Below are 11,669 nucleotides of genomic sequence, written 5' to 3'. Positions count from 1 at the left end.
TAGGAGAGCGAAGAGGGGGGGTGGCCAGGCAAAAGGAGGAGTAATTGTCAAACCTTTCCACTTGGCACCATTCTTTAAATTGTACATGGCTGTTTAACAGATAAAGAGCTTCACAGACAAGAAAAAGCTAAAGGAATTTATCACCACCAAACCAGTATTACATGAAATGTTGAAGGGTATTCTTTAAGAAGAGGAAGAAGAAGAAAAACATGGAACAGACTGATGAAACTCAGAGGACAGGGGGAGAGAGGGAAAGAAGAGATTAACCAAAGAATTTATATGCATGTATGCATTACATATGGAAGCACACAATAGGGTGATGAATACTTGGGGTGGAATGGGAAACAGGGAGGGGGGGATGGTGATGGAGAGGGGGGCATCTGTAATACTCTCAACAATAAAGATTTAAATAAAGAAATTTTTGGAAATGGGGGAGTCGGTTACGAAAGTTTACCAGGAAAAGCACAGTAAACAAGGGTAAGTTTGTTATGTAGATTCAAGCCCAAGACTTTCTCCACAGATATGAGTTTCTAGTGATTATATTTCCTGGTACAGAGAGATACACTTACAAGTGGATATTTCCCTTATAAATGTAAATACCTCTTACAAAAGGGCTACTTCTACTCACTTTTTAGGATTTCTCCTTTGTCTGCTGTTTCTTAAAAATAACTTTAGCTAAACACAATTCTTACAACAAAGAAGCATTTTGGGCATGGAAAATATTGCTCCCCTTCAGAGCCATTTTGAAAGAGAAATTAGATAGCCCTAGCTGGTGTGAGCATTGGCTTGCAGACTGGAGAGCCCCAGGATAGATTCCAGTCAAGGGTACATGCTTGGGTTGTGAGCTCGATCCTCAGTAGGGGGCATGCAGGAGGCAGCCAATCAGTGATTCTCTCTCATCAATGATGTTTCAATCTCTCACTCTCCCTTCCTCTCTGAAATCAATAAAAAAATATATTTTAAAAATAAAGAGGAATTAGAGTTCCTAGGCTTCAAACTTGAGATTTCTAAAACATAACTAACATCAATAAAATGGAAACTGGAAATAGGAGGTGTAGTAGGTAGCCAGAGTAAACAAGACTGTGTTTTGTAGTGGTGTGTGAAAGTTAGAGTAGAAGTGAGAACAAACTTCCTGCAAGCATATTGCTTAATAGGATCAAGAACTAAGGCTGTCAATATTAACATTACTATTCTGGGAAATTTTTCCTATAAAAATAAATTTGTAAGTAACTTTATTATTTTTTTAACTTTCTGAAAAATTATTTTATATGAACAATAAGTTTGCTCAGTTAGATGCTCTTCCCAAGTCAAGAGGTTACTATTCAGAGTAAATAACCCATTCTCAGATTGATAGATCACTAAAGGGCAAATTGTTCACTTATAAAATGATTACTCCACAAAATGTACTTCAAAACTCTTGCTTTGTTGAAACCGGTTTGACTCAGCGTCAGCCTGCAGACTGAGGAGTCCCAGGTTTGATTCCCGTCAAGGGCATGTACAGTGGTTGCAGGCACATCCCTGATGGGGGTGTGCAGGAGGCAGCTGGTCGATGTTTCTCTCCCATCGATGTTTCTAGCTCTCGATCCCTCTCCCTTCCTCTCTATAAAAAAATCAATAAAATACATTTTAAAAGATTCTTGTTTTGCTATATTCATCAATCTAAAAATCTATATTACAAAGTTTGCACAATTCCTGTCAGATCCTTGTATTGAAAGAGGTGCCTTAAGCCAAACCCCCAAACTCTATAAATATCTGCCTTTGACTTGCCCCTTATAAGATACTACTAAGATTCTGTCAAGGTTGTATTTTCCCTTATTACAACAAGTAATATATTTAGTTTTGTGTTTTTTTTTACCAACATATTTTTGTTGGTGATCTTTTTTTGGAGCCAGCAGTCATAGATAGGATGGTTAAAGTAATGAAAAATTTATGTTTTATATGAATATTGTCAAGGGACTAGGAAACTTACCCCCTTCTTCTCTTAGTTTTTCTGGCTGGTTGAATAATTAAAATGGCATACATTGTATTAACAGGAGAAAAAAACAAGTTTCAATATGCAAGGGGAATTCTCATAAGCATTAAATTTCAGAGACAGTGAGGCAAAATGAGATATAAATGACATTCAGAATTAAAGAGTGGGAAGTGAGGCAAGTCACAGGGAGATGAAGAGAATTAATGTTTTGTAAACAAATGTATAGCAGGCCATCTTGAACAATGAGACACAGAGAAGATGTTGATCAGATGGGCCTTCTAGGTTCCTTCCTATCATATTAAAACATAATCCTCTATGATGATAGCTCCTACCTGGAACAAGTCTTTGTCTAAATTCTTTTAGGCAATAAGGGGGAAAGTCAAAGATTCTTCCTGAGACTTTTGTACCTTGATTCTTTTCAGTTTGAAATAATTTACATACCAGAGTGGCAAATGTTGGAGTGATTCATAGAAGATATCCAAGGAGAACATTCACACAAGCAAGAGGAAGAAGATGAGCTAAAGAAGACTATAAAAAGATAGGATAAGTAGAATTTATTACATATCAGAGCAAAAAAAAAAAAATGGAAGAGAACTTCTTTCTTGGTGGGGTTGACCATAATTGACATGCACGAAAGGTTTAGGATAATAAGGATTAGAAGAAGTCTGCTAAAAGATTTCAAAGAAGTTTATGAAACCTCAAATAGAACATTTAAGCATGGAATGAATATATAGTTATTAGATATGGCCAATGGGTCTATTCTAAGTCTAATGGAATTTGAGGGCGGGGGGGAAAGTGAAAATATGCTAATATAGTTGAAAGGGGGCTCCAAGTAAAATTTGTACTAGTAAAGTTTCCAGTGGAGTGGGGCAGAATCAAAATATTAGAGAAATGATGTAATGGCTTGAAAGATTTAGACGAGAAGTCAGAAAACCTTTCCTATAAAGGACCCTCTTATCTCAGTCACAACTTTGCCACCATAGCCAAGGAAGTGGTCAATACAGAAATGATTGGGCATGAGTAGCTGTGTTCCATGAAAACTTTACAAAATTGGATTATAGGCTGGATTTTGTTCATGGGCTGAAGTTTGCAGACACCTGAATTATACTATGGCAATGTTATGAAACAAAAGAATTCTTTAACAAACCAAAATATCTATAATAGTTATCAACATTAAACACATTCACTAGAGCTGAACAACTATTCAAAGTATTCATGAACAGTGCTAAGAATGGCAGCCTCTGAAGACAGCTCTTTATTTCTCCCCAAAGAAAAATTTTATAGGGCTGAAGCTGCTCTCTGATCTGTATACATCTTGATCACCGGACTGGATCATCCTACTCTGGAATAAAGAAGTCTTTTTTAAAATTTATCTTTATTGTTGAAAGTATTACAGATGTCACCCTTCCCTTCCATTGGAAATAAAGAAGTCTTTGTGGGACATATTTTGCATACAATTTATGCTTCCAAAATTAATAGCCTTCATCAATTTAGAATTTTAATCAACGCATACTAATTTGCTATTCAAATATCTTGAAAATTAGAATAGAAAAGTAAAGATAATTATTATAAATTAACAAGATACTTAATTCATGGAATACTTCTAGATTCATATTCAGACTTAAGTAATATCACACCTCAAAAGAAGTTTTAATAGTGTTATTTTCAAAAGAGAAGTAAATGGGGGGGGGGGAACAGAGCTTGCAATGCTGTGCTTTAACTTAATTATAGAATTAACAATATACTTTGTAATGCATTTTAACTTTTATAATATATTAACCATGCAAGTTTCAGAGACTAGCTATTGCAAATAATGTGGTTGTTGTATCACTATTAATGTCAAAGCAGAAATAAATAAAGATATTTAGTAGTAAAGTCATAAAAATTATCTCAGTAAGCCTTTCTTATTTAATCGTGAAAATTCCTATATAATAAAACGTAATATGCATCGATGGAATGGCAGAATGACCAGTTTCTATGATGGGCACTGACCACCTGGGGGCAGACACTTAACACAGGAGCTGCCTCCTGGTGGTCAGTGCACTCCCACAAAGGGAGTGCCACTGAGCCAGAAGCTGGGCTTGAGGCTGGCAAGCTCAGCAGGTGGTGGGAGTCTCTCCCACCTCCACTACAGGCAGGCGATAAGGAGTGAAGGGTCCCAGACTTCAAGAGCCCTGGACTGTGAGAGAGATGTCTGACTGTCAGCAGGCAGACATCCCCTGATGTGTCCAGAATGCAGACCGGGCTGAGGGACCCCTCTGCCCCCAGTGCACGAATCTCATGAACCAGGACTCTAGTACAATCATAACATTGTGTATACCTTCTATTTACTATAGATCATACTTTTTTTGCTTATTTAATCACCTGATGGTAATTCTTATTCTTTATTTTAATTTAGAGATAGGAAAAAACAAAAGCAGCATTTAAAATGTATTACATTGCAGCTGGTTTGGCTCTGTGGATAGAGCATCAGCCTGTGGACTGAAGGGTCTTGGGTTCATTCCAGTCAAGGGCACATGCCCAAGTTATGGGCTCTATCCCTAGTGTGCGATGTGCAGGAGGCAGCCGATCAATGATTCTCTCTCATCACTGATGTTTTTATCTCTCTCTCCCTCTCCCTTCTTCCCTGAAATCAATAAAAATATATTTAAAAAAATAAAATAAAACAAAATGTATTACATTGCAACATTCTGGCTAAGTGCTTTACATTGTAACAATTTACATTAGCTTCCACACCTACCTAATTCTGTCAGATAAGTAAAACACAAAATGATTACCGTATAAACCTTCTAGAACTAATAGAGCTCATAAGTAGCAGAACTATGATTTGACCAAGTTATACTTGCCTCAAGATTACAATCTTTTAAATACCCCAATATGTCATCTCTGAAGAAGACCATTGGAAGTAGAGATACAGAGTGCAGCAACACAACTAATTAATCACCTGCCAGTCCATCCTATCTAATAAAAGAGTAATATACAAATAAAAGAGTAATATACAAATTAACCATCACTCCACAACAAAATGGAGGTGCCCATAGACACAAGATGGTGGCGCCCAGTCCTCTCAGGCCCACTGGAGTCCCCCAGACCCAGGGAAGACTGCTGCTGAGAGCAGGCAGCGAGCGGCACAGCCTGTTGGCCTGGGAGACTGCTGTGACACCCTCCCCCCACTGCAATCCTCTCCCAGCCCCATCCTGGTCTGTGGGCCTGGGAGGTGCCCCCACATAACCAGTGCAAGTCACTGTCCCGCACAGCTCGGGCTGTGGGCCTATGAGGCGCCCGTGCATGGCTGGTGTAATAGGCTGCCCACCCCGATCCCAGCACGGCCAGTATTGCCCCGGACTGAGGGCATTCAAGGTGCCCATGCACGGCTGGCGCGATCTGCTGCCAGAACCGGCCGGAGCCGTGGGCCTGTGAGGCACCCGCAAAAGGCCAGCATGATCCACTGCCTGCACCTTGGGCCTGGGAGGCTCCCGTGCATGGGCAGTCTGATCCGTTGCCCATGCTGGAGATCCGCTGTCCACACGGCATGTGAAATGCATTCAGCTGTCGGCCCCAGCTTGGGCCTGCAAGGCACAAGTGATCCTCTCCTAGCCCCAGCCTTGGGCCTGCGAGGCGCCGTACATGGTGCTTGTCCCTGCTTGGGCTGTGGGCCTGGGAGACACCTGGGCTGCCTATACATCAGCCCTCTACCCCCCAGTGATCAGCTCCTATCTGCAGCTGGAGGGTGTAGGCCTGGGAGGCAGATGCTACCCCCAGAGCTATTCTCTCCCAGAGGCAGCCTGGGGTGTCAGGCTGCACCCCCATGGAGTGATTTCCCCATACTATAGTCTTGAAACTTCCCTTGATGCCAGTCGAGTGATTGGAGGTGAGTGGTGATATCTGGGCTATGCTGCCCAGCAAACCTCTCCCATTGGGTAGAAACTTCTGGCCAGGTTAGAGAGGTAAATGGGTTTTGTTTAAAATCTTTAGAAACCGCAAAGGAAATGTCTGAGGTAGGGTTTCACATCAGAAGTAACTTAGAACTAATTTCTGAAGGCTAACCTGGACATTGCAGTTACATTACTGGGGAGTACCCCAAGGTCCGGAGGTTGGCTCTGCAAGGGCGGTGGTGGGTGCTCCCAACTCTGGTTCCTCAGCATCTTGGGCAGGGCTTGAGCCCATGGAGGAAGGCCTTTTCCCCTAGTTTTCACCAAGGCAGGGAAGTTTCATAGACATGAATAAGAAGTGCTCACGCGCAAGTCCTGAAGATTATGGAGCCGGAAGAAATGACAAAGAAACCAGGAAAAGAGCAAAACCAGAAAACTACCAATCCCAACATAGATCACCTTTTTCTTCAGAAGACTGTTTCCCTCTTCTTTGTCTTCTGGAAGCAAGACAGATTCAAGTACTGACAATTCTACCAACAGAAAAGTTAAGAGAAAGAGAGGACAGAAAAGGAATAAAAGGAAAAAAGAAAGGAAAAAAGATGAAACATCAAGAGAAGGAAAAAGGGAAGAAACAACCACATGATATCACCTTTCCAAGGTCTCATAAAATTCCTGTTTAAGTTTATTTTATGACACTTTTAGTTTGGGTTTACATTTTTACTGGTTTCTGAAGACCACTGTGGGTACACTATCCAATATGTTAAAGAAAAAAAAAAACCTATCTAATAAAGAAGGAATATGGAAGGGAGAGCATTTTGGGGTGACTGGGCTGTCAGGGGAAGGCAGTTGGGGACGATTGGGCTAGCAGGGGAACAGGCATTGATCAGGCTGGCAGGAGAGTGGTTAAGGGGTGATCAGGCTGGCAGGCAGAAGAGAATAGGGGCAATCAAGAAGGCAGGCAAGTGAGCAGTTGGGAGCCAGCAGTCCTGGATTGTGAAAGGGATATCTGACTAAATGTTCAGTTGAACATCCCTCGTGGGGTCCCTGATTGGAGAGGGTGCAGGCTGGGCTGAGGGACACCCCACAGTAGTTAATATAAACCTACCACTAGGCCAGCAATTTTAATAGGATGGTATGTGATATATCAGAATCCAATTCATCTTTGTGGACCATTGCACTGGATTCTGAAGTCTTTGAGAACAGGGACTAGAACTTGTTCACCTCTGTGTCTTCAATATCAAATAGCCTCTCATAAAACAGAAAATACTGAAGTGAAAGGGAATCAGTTGTTGACCAGCCACTTACCATTTGTATAACCTTGGCTTACTCATATCTCCTGAGCCTAAATTTTATTACTTCTAAAATATAGTTGACTCCAGGATAATTATACAATTTTTAAATATATATTTTATTGATTTTTTTTTTTTTTTTTACAGAGAGGAAGAGAGAGGGATAGAGAGTTAGAAACACCGATGAGAGAGAATAATCGATTAGCTGCCTCTTGCACATCCCCTATTGGGGATGTGCCTACAACCAAGGTACATGCCCTTGACCAGAATCGAACCTGGGATCTTTCAGTCCACAGGCTGACGCTCTACCCACTGAGCCAAACCGGTTTCGGCTAATTATACGATTTTTAAAAGATACAGATTTTTTCCTTATGAAGCGTACCATCTGATGTAAAGAAGACATACCTGTGCTAATATTCATCCTTCCATGCTCACAGAGTTTACATGAAGGTCAAATGAGCTACACCTTGTATTTTACAGATTATAAAACACAAAGATTAAAATAAATAAAAAAAATAAAATGAAATACAATTCAAAGATTGGCCTTATAATTTTGATCATCTGTCTATTAGTCTGGTTTCTTTCTATTGTAAGAGACATAAATCCAACTCCAAGTAGCTTAGAAGGTAAATGAATGTATTCAAAGTATATAGGGAGCTTCCAGTGTCAGGGTCTGGGGAAATGGCAGCAGGCACCATGTGCACCATGTTCGGCAGGCAAAAGTAGCAAGAAGAAGCCACTAAAGCAGGCCAAGGAGATGGACTAGGGAGATAAGGGATTCAAACAGAAGCAAAAAGAGGAGCAGAAGATATTTGAGGAGCTAAAAGAGAAGGCAGCAGGGAAGGGCCCCCTGGCCATAGGTGGAATAAAGAAATCTGGCAAAAAGTGAGCTATTCCTTGGGCCTGGGGCAATGGTGATCCTGAATTCCATTCCTATTTGAACATCTGGATTTCCTGTCATAACATATCTTGCCACCTATAGCTAGAATGAAGTGTTGTCTTGGAGCCTGCTATACATTTAAGAATAAACTTTTGTGGAAGAAAAAATCATGCAGTGTCTCATCTCTTCAGATGTCACCCTAGCTGTGAGCTCAGAGTAAACCCAGCCCAGAATCCTCTTAAAGTGTGTTCTTCAGTCTTTGTTCTATCTGGAATTCTGTACAGCCTGGAATTAAACCAACTCTCTCTTTTTTTTTTTTTTTTAAAGAAAGTATATAGGGTAACTCTCTGAATCAAGAAAGAGAGAAAGGAAGGAAGGAAGAAAGGAAGGAAGGAAGGAAGGAAGGCTGCAAAAACAGGGCAATTCTAGGAATCTCAAGTATGTAAATTAGGGTCTCGGGGTCTCCTTTTTTCTCTTCTTTTTCTTCTGCTCCTCTCTCCCATTGGCTTCTTTATTAGATTCCTCCCCTCAGGCTTTTCTATTTGATGGAGAAAATAGCCTCTGGCATCCTTAGAGTTATATCTTTATAGTTTTTTGATATCCTTCACCTTTACTTGACTAGAGATCAGAGACACTTCACCACCTCCTGCTGAAAAATCCTGAGGAAGACTGATTGCATGTAAAGATGACATGCTCACCACTGGGCCACCACTGGGTCATATTGTTGGGTTATTATGATGGTCTCAGGTAGGTCACAGGCTCACTCATTTTTGTAAGAAACTAGAGGCCCAATGCGTAAAAATTCATGCACTGGAGTGGGGATTGCTCAGCCCAGCCTGCTCCCTCTTATGGTCCAGAAGCCCTTAGTGGTGGTAGGCAACACGGCGATCAGGGGAAAGTGACGCCCCATCACACCTCTGCTGCTGCCACTGCCGGCAACACAAGCCTCTACTGGTGCTGGTTACCTGAGCGTCGGGCAACCCTGGGTGGCTGAGCAGTGCCTCAGGCCAGCCCTGGGTAGCTGGGAAGCCACCATCTGAGGCTTACCTGTGCCTCGGGCTGGCCCTTGGAGGCTGGGGGCTGAGGGAACTGAGGAACTCCAGAGGGTGGTGGGGCTGACAGGACTGGGCACTGCCATCTTGTGGCTGTGGGGGTTGCCATCTTTGAGGGTGGAGCAGGCAATTAGCATATTTCCTCCTTATTGGCTGTGGGTGCCACCATCTTTGAGAGCAGGACAGTCAATTAGCTTATTCCCTCATTTATTGGCCGTGGGCACCACCATCTTTGTGATGGCGTGAAGGTTAATTAGCTGTTTATTAGTTAGGATGAGGCTGGTCCCTGGCCAGTATGGCTCAGTTTGGTTGGGTGTCAGTTTGACAGTTTGATTCTAGTCAGTGCACATGCCTGGGTTTCAGGCTTGACGAGGCAGCCAATCAATGTTCCACTCTCACATAGATGTTTCTCTCTCTCCTTCTCCCTTCCTCTTTCTCTAAAAATCAATAAAGATATTTTTAAAAGACCAAAAACAAAAAAATGAGGCTGGAAAAATATCTTGAGCAGACCAAGGCAATAATTACTACAATACCATAGCTTCATTTCCTTAATGTATCTATTAAAATATTCATTTATTTGTAGAAAGGCTAAGAGCCTCTACTTCTTTTACTCTGATTATCTTTGCAACAAGAGTGGACTACATAATTTTTAGGGCCTGGTGCAAAATAAAAATGAGAGGGTCCCTTGTTCACAAAGCAGGGAAAAAAGTATAAAGGTACTAAAACATACAAATTTTTTCTTTAAAATATTTAATTACCTATAAAACATAGGATAATAGCAACACAAGACAAAAGACATAACCTTGCAAATTGTAAAAAAAAATAGTTTTGGTGTAATAATGTTATATAATACAATAAATGATAATACATCTGATGGGGCTAAGGTTATATTCCTATTACTCATAAGTTGAAAATATCATAAGTTGAAAATGCATTTAATCATTTAAACCAAACATCACAGTGTAGCCTAGCATACATTAAACATTCTCGGAACACAACATCCCAAACCACAGGCAACACAGTACACTGTGAAGTTATTGGTTATTTACCCTTATGATTGTGAGACTGATTGTTGCTGTCCAGCATCATAAAAGCATGCTGTACTGCATACTGCTTGCTCAAGAAAAAAAAAATCAAAATTTGAAGTACGCTTTTTCCTGAATGCCTATCACTTTCATACCATCATAAAGTTGAAAAATCCTAAATTGAACCATTATAAGTCTGGGACTGGTTGTACATTATTAATGTGATATGGTGATTCATTGAAAAAATGTTCTTCCTCATTTTTCTATAAATTCATTTATTAAGTCACCAAAATGTATACTTTCAGCCACTATTTCAATTGCTGTAATTGAAATTGATGTTAGTTGCTCTTGGCAAATTCAAGATTGCAAATAATTTTTGATAATTTTTTACTTTGACAACATTGAGTAATTTCTGATGTTAGTTCTAAATACAGATTTTTAGTACATCTAAAACTGATATGTCTTGTAGAACATTTTTTCTAGAAAGATTTAACTCTTCATACAAATCATTTTCATGTAGGTCTGAATTTATTTTTTAATATAAATTTATACAATGGCATTTTAATGTTTCCTGTGACATTTTCTGTAACTTGTTGTGGTTGTAGAAACAACTGAAAGTGTTTTCATGATTTGTATTTAAGTCAACAGGGCTGTTTATGCATTCTATTGCTTTATCTTGAATTATAAGAAAAATTAATTTGAAAAATTTCTTCCCCATTAATAATTAATTTATGTGAAGCTTCAAATAAAATAGTGCTCTTTAAATTAATTTTTAAAATAAGCCTGGTGATATTTTCTTTGCAATGTTGCTGCAATTTTCAAATGCAGAAATTCTAAATACTTTAAAGAATATTAATAATTCCCTGATATGGTTTATTGCAATGTCCATGTGTATGATTTCAGTTTGTAATAATTCACTGACAAGGTTTACTGCCTGAGCTCTTGCAGTCCCTGCTGAGAGATTTCATATTTGTATAGATGCTGTAGGGGTGGGATTCCAGGATGGGCAGGCAAGCTGACCTCCCATTGCAGGTCCCAGTGCCCCATGAAGAATTTCTCCTTTTACCCATGCCATAGCCATTGTCACCACCACTGCTACTACTGCTACTGCATCACTATAGCTACCTATCTGGCCCTAATTACTCCCTTAGGGCCCTGCAGAGCCCCAGACTTCCCCAAGCTAGGAAGTGGATCTCAGGGAGCCAAGTTCAATGCTCAATGCACTCCCTTGGGAGCCTGAGTATGTGCTGCTGCTCCTATGTTCATGCCCATACTCCACTGTGCCTTTGGATTTGATTTACAAAACGTAAGTCAAAAGGCAAAAGTCTTAAGAATTTCATGATGGTAACAGTACAATAAGCATGTCAAACTCAAAGGCTAACATAGGGCCAAATAAACAGGTTTAAGTTTATGTGGGCCGTAAAAAAACAAAAGCTTCAATTTTCATAGAAATGTAGGTTTATTTCAATAGAGACATGCTGAATACAAGGGCTGAAATAAATGAGTCATCGTTAACCTAAAAAAAAAGAACATTTCAATAAAAATTAATATTTTTTCTTGAACATTAACTTATCACTGA

The 11,669-nt window shown here is 40.1% G+C and overlaps 1 pseudogene; it reads left to right on the top strand.

Annotated features, from left to right (window-relative positions):
• Positions 1 to 7,767: 7,767 nt before the first annotated feature.
• Positions 7,768 to 8,169, top strand: LOC118721959 (annotated as a pseudogene).
• The last annotated feature ends 3,500 nt before the right edge of the window (positions 8,170 to 11,669 follow it).

Source organism: Pipistrellus kuhlii, unplaced genomic scaffold (assembly GCF_014108245.1).
Source record: "Pipistrellus kuhlii isolate mPipKuh1 unplaced genomic scaffold, mPipKuh1.p scaffold_m20_p_19, whole genome shotgun sequence".
NCBI classification, from domain to species: domain Eukaryota; kingdom Metazoa; phylum Chordata; class Mammalia; order Chiroptera; family Vespertilionidae; genus Pipistrellus; species Pipistrellus kuhlii.
The sequence above is the reverse complement of the archived record's forward strand: the minus strand, read 5'-3'. Positions and strand labels throughout refer to the sequence as shown.